Consider the following 13,355-nt stretch of genomic DNA (forward strand, 5'->3'; position numbering starts at 1 on the left):
ATCAATTCATGGCAAAAGTGGAAGTGCAAAGTCGTTCAGTCATAAACGACTCTTTGTGACTCCATGGAGTGTAGAGTGCCAGGCTCCTCTTTCCATAGAATTCTCTAGTCAGGAATACTGGAGTGGGTAGCTCTTCCCTTCTCCAGGTGATCTTCCCAACCCAGGGACTAAACCTAGGTCTCCTGCATTGCAGGCAGATTATTTACTATCTGAGCTACCAGGGAAGCCTGCTTCATGGCAAACAGACGGAGAATAAGTGTAAACAGTGACAAATTTTATTTTCTTGTGCTCCAAAATCACTGCAGATTGTGACTGAAGCCATGAAATTAAAAGATGCTTGCTCCTTGAAAGAAAAGCTATAACAAACCTTGATAGCACATTAAAAAGCAGACAAATCACTTTGCCAACAAAGGTCCATGTATAAGCTATAATTTTTCCAGTAGTCATGTATGGATGTAAGAGTTGGACCATAAAGAAGGCTAAGTGCTGAAGAATTCATGTTTTCAAATTGTGGTGCTAGAGAAGACTCTTGAGAGTCCCATAGACTGCAAGGAGATCCAACTGGTCAATCCTACAGGAAACCAACCCTGGATCTTCATTGGAAGGACTGATGCTAAAGCTGAAGCTCCAGTACTGTGGCCACCTGATGCGAAGAGCTGACTCACTGGAAAAGACCCTGATGCTGGGAAAGATTGAGGGCAGGAGGAGAAGGGGGTGACAGAGGATGAGGTGGCTGGATAGCATTATCAACTCAATGGATATAAGTTTGAGCAAACTCCAGGAGATAGTGAAGGATCACAAAGCCTGGCGTGCTGCAGTTCATGGGGTCATAAAGAGTTGGATGTATCTTAGTGACTGAACAAGATATGATGCCGGCCTTCACAGAGCAAACAGTTTAGTGAGGGAGATAAATGAGTATTAAAGTTACATATATGACTATGTAAGTATTACTGGTGTAAGAATGTCTTAAATAAGTGCCATACTATGCCATGAGATCATATAGAAAGAAAATATAACTTAACATAATTATGGAAGGTTTCCCTGAGGAGGTGAAATGTAAGCAGAGTCCAGCCAACAGGGAAAAGGCTGTCAAAAGTAAGACAGGGACAATCCCATAGAGACTGGGCTCCTAAGTCATTGCTAAGACACAGATTCAGAAAAGGGTCAGGCAGAAGCCAAGCTTTTAAAAGCTAAACCGAAAGTGCAAAGTTAATACAGCTGTGAGAAGAATTTGATATCAAAAAAGGGAGCAAAAGTAGTATTAATACAAGTTATATTCTTTTGTTCCTTCATTGCTGCTTTTCTATAATCACTTTACAGCTCCATTTCCTGTTTGAGCTGAGTTGATCTTAGACAGTGGAGGAACGACTGAATTAAATGACTTCAGTTAAAGAAGAAAAAGAGTGCAAGGATTTTGAGTTTTCTGGGATCTAAGGGGAATTTAAAAAAAATAGAAGATATTACTTCTCTATGACCCATGAAATGAGGATAAAGAAATACTGAAGATGTCCAATTATTCTAACCAATTAAAAAATATCAGTGATTATTGAGTGACTATAGCATGTCTGATACTATGCAATTCCTTGAATGCAACAGTGAACAAGATTAGCTTTTGCACTGAGATAGTTATAGTCCAGGGACATATCTGACACATGATATAATAAGCTTAAGTTGTCAAAGGTTGCACAGAAGGACAAATAATCTAAACTTAGAAAGTAAAAAAATAAATTTTTTGGAGAAAGTATTAAGATGAGATGATTAGTAATTTAAAAAATACATGATTTTGAGATTCTTGGATCACCCAGGAGAATGTGTAGAGTGAAAAGGAAACAGTGAGAAGGAGAGTTAGCATAAGGAAGAAATAAAGGCTTTATGAAATGGGTAATTGGAGAAGACTCTTGAGAGACCCTTGGACTGTAAGGAGATAAAAGCAGTCAATCCTAAAGGAAATCAATCCTGAATATTCATTAGATGGATTGATGGTGAAGCTCCAATACTTTGGCTACCTGAATCAAAGAGCCAATTCATTAGAAAAGACCCTGATGCTGGGAAAGATTGAAGGCAGGAGGAGAGGACGACAGAAGATGAGATGGCTGGATGGCATCACTGACTCAATAGACGTGTTTGAAGAAGTTCCGGGAGATGGTGAAGGACAGGGAAACTTGGTGTGCTGCAGTCCATGGGGTCGCAAAGAGTCAGACCCCTAATCTTGTTCACTGTTGCAACCACTGAGTGACTGAACAACAACAATGCAATGGGTAGAAACAGGAAGGAAAGTATAAACAGGAAATGATAAAGGATTATCCGCAGGTAAGACACATATACACATATCACCTCCCCCCCCACACATTCATGCATACAGAAAGCAATCACAGAACGTAAATGAGAGCGAGCATTTCAAGACGAAAGGAACTACAGACAATGTCAAAAGTAGCAATTGAATTTCTTAATAAGCATTTTCTGATTTAGTAATAGGCAATTTGTTGGCCACCCTGGATAAAGCAGTCATAATGACTGTCTAGAGGAGGTGAATATAAAGATGAAATATAGACAAGTGAACAAAGTTCCTTGGGTTCTAATGAGTTGTGAGACACATGGGGGAACCGTCCTCTGGTTCAGTCTCCACTGGTCATAGTTGATGTGCTCAGTGTCTAAGCCAATTTATTTTACTAATGCAGATGCCAAGATAAACCGTTATTGACTTGCAAGGTGGTGATGCTGGGTTTCAAGTGTCTAGTCCCTCTAAGTGCACTGCACAGACATTCTCCACTGAGACCTTGCCATTTCCAGGATGCTATGGTACTAATGAAATCCTTGTTCCTTTTACAGTTTTGGATGAAGTTTCTGCCCACAGATTTTCATCTAGTAACGTTTGCTTTTTTCCTTCTTTCCCTTCTGGGATAATTGTATAGAATTTTAACTCTTACAAACAAAACCTAGATCACTTAGCTTCTTGTGCCTAGGGATATCTCCTTTGGACCTGACTGTTTTGCAGCCCCTGAGTGAAGAAAACACAATACTGACCATCTTCTTGGAATCAGGAAGAGAAAGCATTTATAGCAATCCAAGAAAAATCCAAATAAATGTTTCAGTAAATCATTCTGCCACATTAAACATCATTTGTACAAATTTCATATGTCTTCTTTATAGGTTATACTGTTGGCTTTTTGTTTTTCTGTGGAATTTGGAGATAGTTTTTTATTTATATTAAACTATCTTAAAGCTACATTAGACCATTCCACCTTTAGGCTTACATATATATAATAATATGTTTTGCTGTGTGAAATTTCTCTTAAATTTTTTCTTCTCTTCAAAATAGATATGCTTAGTTCTTATGTACTAAAAGCACTAACAAGTTTAAAGAATTAATGCATGGGTGAGCATAGTTTTATCTTTACCTAAATAAGTTAGCTATGTAGACATTTTAAATAAAAGGAACATAGAGACTTGATATTTTTAAGTATAACGGAAGGAGCAGCTGCCAACACCAAAGGAAATTCATTTAAATGCAGTCTCTGAGGGAGTCAGATTATCATACGGAAGAGTTTCCTTGTGTGTACAGAAGTCTTTAAAGATCAATCATCTTTCAGGAACGTTCTTATCCTTTAGTTTATTTGATCGTGCTGGCCTTTCCACCAATGGCTGAGCTGAAGGAAGATGGTATTTCAGAGGTGAATAATTTGCCTTTTTTTCCTCTGGGCTCCTGAATAACACTAGAAGTTGTAAAAATTCAATGAAATTTCTGTTTACTTGTAATATCCTCTTCAATTTTTGCAGGTTTGTAATAAGATAATATTAATGCAAATTATGATGCAAATAATAGTGCAAATCCATTCTATGTAATTTACTTGCTACAAAATTCTGAACAAACATGCTTCAGTCATTTGAAAAATAATTAATTATAGCAACTGGAGGTGGTCACACATTATTCATAGGCAATTTTAGTTAGGTCTGCATGATATTTTTAACATATTTTAAATACCCAGAATATTTCACATGTATAAAATCTGAAATTTATATTATTATTCTACTATTGAAAAATGGTATTTGGAAAAATTGAGCTACAACAGAGAAGCTTTATTCAAACTGAACACTCCCATTGACTGGTTCAGAGAATGACTGGCCTGGCTACTGTGAACTTTGAATTTGCAACACTGATTTACATAGTTTATTTCTGGTAATGGGATTTAAATTTCCAAACAACTTTTAATAACAGACCAATGCTTAAAAAAAAAAAAATGAAGGCAACAATAAGAAAGAGTTGTCACTCAGTGTGAAGTGAGGTTTAGGTGTCTGTGAGTTCACCTTGTGATCTCTTCATAACAGTCTTCACTAAACCTTTGCGCTATCCCCCATGTTGAAACTGTGAGCCTCAAACTGGGACTTGAACCCATGAACTGGACTCAAACTGGACTCAAATCTGGCCAAAATCCATGGTCTTTTGACTGAGATCACACACCTGGTTTCAGGACTTAACGAAGTTCAGGTTCTTAAGGTCTCATGGGAGAAAGAATTCAGTGAAAGACAAAATGAAAGGTAACAAGTGGATTTATTTAGGTAGAGATACACTCCACAGACAGAGTAAGGTCCATCTCAGAAGGTGAGAGATGGCCTCAAGATATTTTAGGTTAGTTTTTTGTGCACTGGGTATGAATGGAAGGATTAATCTAACCATTTCAGGGAAGGGGCGGGGATTTCCAGAATTTGGACCACTGCTTATTTTTTGTTCCTTGATGGGTATCCTCAGAACTATCATGGCACTGATGGGAGTGTCATTTAGCTTGGCAATGTGTTAAGATGAGCTTATACTGAGGCTCAGTGGTAGAGAATTTGCCTGCCAAGCAGGAGACACAGGTTGGATTTCTGGGTCAGGAAGACCCCTGGAGAAGGAAATAGCAACTGTCTCCCATATTCTTGCCTGGGAAATCCCATGGATAGAGGAGCCTGGTGGGCTACAGCCCATGGGGTCACAAAGAATCGGACATGATTTAGCAACTAAACAACAATATACTAAGGCTCAAAGTCTAGTGGAAGTTGACTTACTCACCATCTTGGATTTCAATCCAGTTCAGTTCAGTTCAGTCACTCAGTCATGTCTGACTATTTGCTACCCAATGAATCGCAGCACGCCAGGCCTCCCTGTCCAACACCAACTCCCGGAGTTCACTCAGACTCACGTCCATCCAGTCCATGATGCCATCCAGCCATCTAATCCTCGGTTGTCCTCTTCTCCTGCCCCCAATCCCTCCCAGCATGAGTCTTTTCCAATGAGTCAACTCTTCGCATGAGATGGCCAAAGTACTGGAGCTTCAGCTTTAGTATCATTCCTTCCAAAGAACACCCAGGGTTGATCTCCTTCATAATGGACTGGTTGGATCTCCTTGCAGTCCAAGGGACTCTCAAGAGTCTTCTCCAACACCACAGTTCAAACGCATTAATTCTTCGGCGCTCAGCCTTCTTCACAGTCCAACTCTCACATCCATACATGACTACAGGAAAAACCATTTCCTTGACTAGGCGGACCTTAGTTGGCAAAGTAATGTTTCTGCTTTTGAATATACTATCTAGGTTGGTCATCACTTTTCTTCCAGAGAGTAAGCGTCTTTTAATTTCATGGCTGCAGTCGCCATCTGCACTGATTTTGGAGCCCCCCAAAATAAAGTCAGCCCCTGTTTCCACTGTTTCCCCATCTATTTCCCATGAAGTGATGGGACCGGATACCATGATCTTCGTTTTCTGAATGTTGAGCTTTAAGCCAACTTTTTCGCTCTCCTCTTTCACTTTCATCAAGATGCTTTTTAGCTCCTCTTCACTTTCTGCCATAAGGGTGGTGTCATCTGCATATCTGGGTTATTGATATTTCTCCCGGCAATCTTGATTCCAGCTTGTGCTTCTTCCAGCCCAGCGTTTCTCATGATGTACTCTGCATAGAAGTTAAATAAGCAGGTTGACAATATACAGCCTTGACGTACTCCTTTTCCTATTTGGAAGCAGTCTGTTGTTCCATGTCCAGTTCTAACTGTTACTTCCTGACCTGCATACAGATTTCTCAAGAGGCAGGTCAGGTGGTCTGGTATTCCCATCTCTTTCAGAGTTTTCCACAGTTTATTGTGATCCACACAGTCAAAGGCTTTGGCATAGCCAATAAAGCAGAAATAGATGTTTTTCTGGAACACTCTTGCTTTTTCCATGATCCAGCGGATGTTGGCAATTTAATCTCTCGTTCCTCTGCCTTTTCTAAAACCAGCTTGAACATCAGGGAGTTCACGGTTCACGTATTGCTAAAGCCTGGCTTGGAGAATTTTGAGCATTACTTTACTAGCATGTGAGATGAGTGCAAATGTGCGGTAGTTTGAGCATTCTTTGGCATTGCCTTTCTTTGGGATTGGAATGAAAATGGACCTTTTCCAGTCCTGTGGCCACTGCTGAGTTTTCCAAATTTGCTGGCATATTGAGTGCAGCACTTTCACAGCATCATCTTTCAGGATTTGAAATAGCTCAACTGGAATTCCATCACCTCCACTAGCTTTGTTTGTAGTGATGCTTTCTAAGGCCCACTTGACTTCACATTCCAGGATGTCTGGCTCTAGGTTAGTGATCACACCATCATGATTATCTGGGTCATGAAGATCTTTTTTGTACAGTTCTTCTGTGTATTCTTGCCACCTCTTCTTAATATCTTCTGCTTCTGTTAGGTCCATAGCATTTCTATCCTTTGTCAAGCCCATCTTTGCATGAAATATTCCCTTGGTATCTCTCATTTTCTTGAAGAGATCTCTAGTCTTTCCCATTCTGTTGTTTTCCTCTATTTCTTTGCATTGATCACTGAGAAAGGCTTTCTTATCTCTTCTTGCTATTCTTTGGAACTCTGCATTCAGATGCTTATATCTTTCCTTTTCTCCTTTGCTCTTCACCTCTCTTCTTTTCACAGCTATTTGTAAGGCCTCCCCAGACAGCCATTTTGCTTTTTTGCTTTTCTTTTCCATGGGGATGGTCTTGATCCCTGTCTCCTATACAATGTCACAAACCTCATTCCATAGTTCATCAGGCACTCTATCTATCAGATCTAAGCCCTTAAATCTATTTCTCACTTCCACTGTATAATCATAAGGGATTTGATTTAGGTCATACCTGAATGGTCTCGCGGTTTTCCCTACTTTCTTCAATTTGAGTCTGAATTTGGCAATAAGGAGTTCATGATCTTAGCCACAGTCAGCTCCCAGTCTTGTTTTTGTTGACTGTATAGAGCTTCTCCATCTTTAGCTGCAAAGAATATAATCAATCTGATTTCGGTGTTGACCATCTGGTGATGCCCATGTGTAGAGTCTTCTCTTGTGTTGTTGGAAGAGGGTTTCCTATGACCAGTGCATTTTCTTGGCAAAACTCTATTAGTCTTTGCCCTGCTTCATTCTGCATTCCAAGGCCAAATTTGCCTGTTACTCCAGGTGTTTCTTGACTTCCTACTTTTGCATTCCAGTCCCCTATCATGAAAAGGACATCTTTTGGGTGTTAGTTTTTAAAGGTCTTGTAGGTATTCATAAAACCGTTCAACTTCAGTTTCTTCAGCATTACTGGTTGGGGCACAGACTTGGATAACTATAATATTGAATGGTTTGCCTTGGAGACGAACAGAGATCACTCTGTCGTTTTTGAGATTGCATCCAAGTATTGCATTTCGGACTCTTTTGTTGACCATGATGGCTACTCCATTTCTTCTGAGGGATTCCTTCCCACAGTAGTAGATATAATGGTCGTCTGAGTTAAATTCACTCATTCTAGTCCATTTTACTTCGCTGATTGCTAGAATGTTGACGTTCACCCTTGCCATCTCTTGTTTGACCACTTCCAATTTGCCTTGATTCATGAACCTGACATTCCAGGTTCCTATGCAATATTGCTCTTTATAGCATCGGATCTTGCTTCTATCCCCAGTCACATCCACAACTGCGTATGTTTTTGCTTTGGCTCCATCCCTTCATTCTTTCTGGAGTTATTTCTCCACTGATCTCCAGTAGCATATTGGGCACCTAATAACCTGGGGAGTTCCCCTTTTGGTATCCGATCATTTTGCCTTTTCATACAGTTTGTGTTGTGACTTGGGCTTTATCATTCTTTTAAAATTTGTGCTCTGCCCATTTCCCTCCTATTTCAATGGTACTCTCAAGGCAAATTTTCATGCTCAGTTGTATGCAAAATACTATACTTAAAACATCTCTAGTGATTTTCTTTCATGACATTGGTCAGAGCTATTTTTGTTATTTCTCACTTTTTCTGGCTTTGTAGTTGATACTTGCAATTCTGAGTTATGTGCAAAATATGGACAAGAAATAAGATACCTTTCCTTTTGTAGGGTAATTTATTTCCTACTGAGACAGGAAGGAAGGGAGCAGGGACAATTGTTAAAAGAAGGAAGAGGTGAGCAAACCACTGAGAAAAACAAGATATGACAAAAACTAGCTGGAACCAGCTAAAACCAAAATGACAATGAGCCTGTTCTCGTCATTAATCTTTAGCTCATTATACCTTCATGAGAATACTGGGAAAAAAAAATAAAATACTCCTCCTCCTGCCAAGACATTTCCAGAGCTGACCATAAAAGGACAAGAAGTAGGTAGTGTCCCAACTCCAAGAAACTCCCACCCTCTCCCCTGGAACAGCAAGAATATTCCTCCTGCTTGTTAGTCTATGAAATTACTCAGCCCATAAAAACTAACAACCACATACCCCAGGCCATCCTCATCTTTTTGAGGTGGGAGCTAGGCAGGCTCCAGGTTAGACATTTATAACCAGCCTCCTGTTCACATTTCTTACAGCAAAAAAAAAAAAAAAAGGTAGTCTTCAGGCCTGACACTTGCAACTAACCTTCTGTTTTTATTTCCTGAGACAGGAGATTGGCGGGCTCCAGGTTAGGCATTTACAATCAGCCTCCAATTTGTACTTCAAATAGAAATAACAACATTAACAGGGTAAATAGCCAGGCTTTGTCTCCTAAGGACACTTTAATATAACAATTTGACAGAAACAAAGGGGAGCTGAGTTCTATTTGAGTAAAAGTTGGTGTGTGTGTGTTCAGTCATTTCCCATTCTGCGATCATATGGACTGTAGCCTGCTCACCTGACTCTTCTGTCCATGGGATTTTCCAGGCAAGAATACTGGAATGAGTTTCCATTTCTTCCTCGGGGGGATCTCCCTGACCCAGGGATTGAACCTGTGTCTCCTGCATTGGCATGCAGATTCTTTACCACTGAGCCACCTGGGAATCTCGAGTGAAAGATTAAGAGGTCACAAATGTCCCCTCCTTGGGGCAAGGGAGACATGCACAAAAGGCTCCTCGGCTCCTCAGGAGTCAAAAGACAGGGGACACCAGGCTATACTAAGTCTGCCATTCTCTCCCTTCCCCCTGCCCAACTCTTTTGTTGAAATCTATCTTGGCTCAGGGGGGTGCGAGCACATAGGGGATGATCTTGAGGCAAATTAGCCATGGTGGTAAAGCTAGATGATTGGCCAGAAGGAAGACAAAGACCTGGAAACACTCTTAAAAATGATTTAAATGTCCCCAAATGACTTTCTACTGTGTTTGCCCTTGCATTTTTTGCATAGACTCTGCTTTTCAAAAGTACTCTTTACTTTTCTCTTTCCCTTCTGTCTCATCATGAGATTTTTTTTTTTTTTTTGGTCAAGGCATGCAAGGACTGGGGATTTAGGCCCTAGCCACTAGCCTTTGTGGTCTAACAGTTAGGACTCTGGGTTTTTATCCAAGTGACCAGGGTTCGATTCCCTGTTGAGGAACTAATATATTGCTTCCAGGTACTGCTCACTGCCACTGCTTACTGCAAGCTACCACTGATTGCTGCATGTGCCTAAAAGTTATTCTGTCTACAGAATGTATATCTTCAACCTGTTTTCACTCTACTTCCTCTCACTCTTGAATTTCCTGCACAAAACCAAGAATCCTCACTTAGTGACCCAGCCAGGAACTTACATGTGTCCTAGGAACAGATATTACCTTCTGCACCACTACCACCTAAAACAGATTTTTCTTTTCCAGTTCAATGGAAACATGATTCTATAATTCAAGACGTAAATTTGGTCTAGCACAAGACAAACATATTTGGTCCAAAGTCACTACAATGAGTTTAAACTGAAAATGTGGACACGTGAAACATGGAAAACAACTTAACTGAGTCTTTAATATCCTGTATTCTACATCACTTACATTCATAGTAATTTAAATTATCTATCAGTTTAACAGTATCATAGCCCACAAATGTGTAACTTTTGAATTTTTTCTCCTTTTTTGGCTTTTAAAATTCTCTTCAGTTATTTCTAATTGATATATTCTGGGAGAACTTTTTTTTTCCTATGTTTGTATCCTGAGACTTTTAGAGACAAGGAGTTATGAAGAATCTAATAATCACATAGTTAAAGTACATAAGAACATGCAGCTACCAGGTTTTAGACTTTTCATAACCTTGCAATATCTAAAATTCCTTTTTCTCCCTGCCTTTGGCCAAGAGAGCAGATGGATAATTACACTCCTCAAAAGACAAATTAAAGAAAAAATTTGGACCAACTGGGTTATTGAAATATAGTGCTAATGGAGGGTTGTGGAGAAATGGCCAAATAAGAGTCTCGAATGACCTTATTTTCCTCCTGGTGACAGTGCTTTCCAGATTAAAATCTGTTTTCTTTTATTGAAATAGAATAGTGCCAAACATTGAACCTGTTTTGTAAGACATACATCAAGAGAGAAAATATTTCACCACAGTGACATGACCTGACATTTTAAAGCAGATAACAAATGACATCTTGTCAATGGCACCAATTTATTATTCCCTCTCTTGTACCTTGGTGCCACAGCAGGATGCATGCTCCTTTTAATCATGGGATTGTGTTAAACAAATTTTTACCAGCAGAGACTATAAAATGCCCCTCATCATTTCCGAGTATCCTGACCTCTTGACTGTCCTCACTGTAGCATATAAAGACAAAGGCTATGCTAAATTTTTCATCATTTTATTCCATTTCAGATCCAATTATGTGAGGGTCTTCCATCACTTACAGGGGTGTATATGCTATAACAGGAAGTGCCACACATTAATCAGACTCTTTTTATCCAGCAGACACCAGTGCTAAATCACATTACTTCACAAAAAGAACATGAAATAGAGGCAAACGTATGAGGAGGGTGCTCTCTCTTGTGCAGTTACAATAGGAGGTGACTTGTGTGGGTGGCCTTCCCATCAAGTCCCAGAGAGTATCAAAGTGCATTTTTTTTTCATGTTTTCTACCACATTCCTCCCCAAAAGGACCCTCTTCTCCCACTTGCTTTAATGTTCCTCTGCCAGTTTACATCATAGAATCCACCACTTTAAACACTGCCCTGGGCAATGACTTTCTAGTTGAACTGTTGTAACTAATCGGCCTGTAAGCTGAAAAATGACCAGCTTGACACTTGTGCAGCCCTCTTAGCAATGAAAATTCTCCCTTTATCTCAGCAGTCTCTTTACAAGCACACAGGACAAAGACCTTAGATGCTGAATATTTCTGACAAATGACATTGAAATTGTGGATCTGAGGGAAGCAGAAAGATTTACATTACTAAATAAAGTATTTTGGAGTTAACACTTTCTTAATAATATTTCAAAATTCTATGTGATAGATTAACTATTATGAAGATAAGTTGCTTATGATTTCAAAGACATATATAAAAATATATTATAAAAGTTAAATAACTTTCATTGAAAAAATTAATGAAAAATATAAGGATCTTTTTCTACAAAAAACGATACGGCTTATAGTTCAAAACAGACATACTTATAAAAACTAATAACTTGTGTTTGGGCAAGTTACATCGTCTTTCAGAGTCTTGATTTATTCCTTTAAGAAACAGGGATAATATTATCACTTACTTCACAGAGTTGGGGCCACTAAATGAGCTAATATCTGTAAAGCATCAGGAATAATAGCTGATAATGCTAGCCACTCAATAAATATTGTTGTTATCATCATGAAATTCTAAAATATGCCTAGAGTAAAAGAAATTAATTCTTCCAAGGACTGATTGGAGAGAGTAATCTCAATTGCTTTAGATCCAAACTGTGGATTTAGTTTTATTGAAGAAAATGTCATAATTTTCTTTAAGATACTCTTTCACAAGAAAGTTTAAATAGCGTAAGAAAAAAATATAATCTAAGTTCTTAAAAATCTATCTATAAATTAGTGGGTGTATTAAGATAATTTCCCCATAACAATGATACCTCCACTTAAGATAAAATATTCAAAAGATTTTTGAACTCTATGTATTTTAGGAGTATTTGATTAATAAATAAGAAATACATACTTTGTTTAAAGATTAAATCAAAGAGTGACAGAAATGAATATTTAGGATGTAGTAGAAAAGGGGCATTGCTAATAGACAAATTTCTGAATAAGATAATATGAGAAATCAGTGATCAAAAGAACAGGTGAAGTGTTGACACTGAAAAAAGGGAAGGACAACTCTCTTGCTAAAACTGGGAGCAAAGGAATAATATGAGAGGGGGCATAGATAAGCTTATTGGTGTGAAGGCAGAAAGATGAGAGAAATATACCTGACAACCTCAACTATGTATGTAAGATTGAAAACAAAAATCGTACCTGAGATTAAATGGAACAAAAACAGATAAAATGACTTAGGGGGAAAGGTAAAGTTTCAGAACTGTTCTGAAAGTAAAAGGGGAAGAAGAAGCTGATTTAAAAATAATGAATTATTATTGTAAGCCTCGCTACCCTTCATGACCCTGAATTTACAAAATTGTATGATTTTCTTCCAGCTTTCCTGGTGGCTCAGTGGTAAAAAATTTGCCTGCCAATGCAAGAGACTAGAGTTCAATTCCTGGGCAGGGAAGATCTCCTGAAGAAGGAAATGGTGACCCACTCCAGTGCCTCTTACCTGGGAAATCACATGGACAGAGGAGCCTGACAGGCTGCAGTTCCCAGGGTCCGACATGACTTGGTGACTGAGCACGCATGCACGTGATTTTCTTCAGGAATTCTCAGCAGTCTGAGATGGAAGAAAGGAGCAACTGGGGAAATAATAGTTGGCTTTCCTGCTGGCTCAGCTGGTGAAGAATCCACCTTCAATGAAGGAAACCCTGGTTCAATCCCTGGGTTGGGAAGATCTCCTGGAGAAGGAAATGGCAACCCGCTCCAGTATTCTCGCCTGGAGAATCCTGTGCATGGAGGAGCCTGGTGGGCTACAGTCCATGGGAATAACTGAGTTAACAGATTTTCCTAAGAAGGTACTAGACTTGCACTAAGACTTCAGATAAATGATCTCAGGCTTTACTCACACCAAACCTGAAAGGTAGCT

The sequence above is a fragment of the Capricornis sumatraensis genome, chromosome 7 (assembly GCF_032405125.1).
Source record: "Capricornis sumatraensis isolate serow.1 chromosome 7, serow.2, whole genome shotgun sequence".
NCBI classification, from domain to species: Eukaryota; Metazoa; Chordata; class Mammalia; order Artiodactyla; family Bovidae; genus Capricornis; species Capricornis sumatraensis.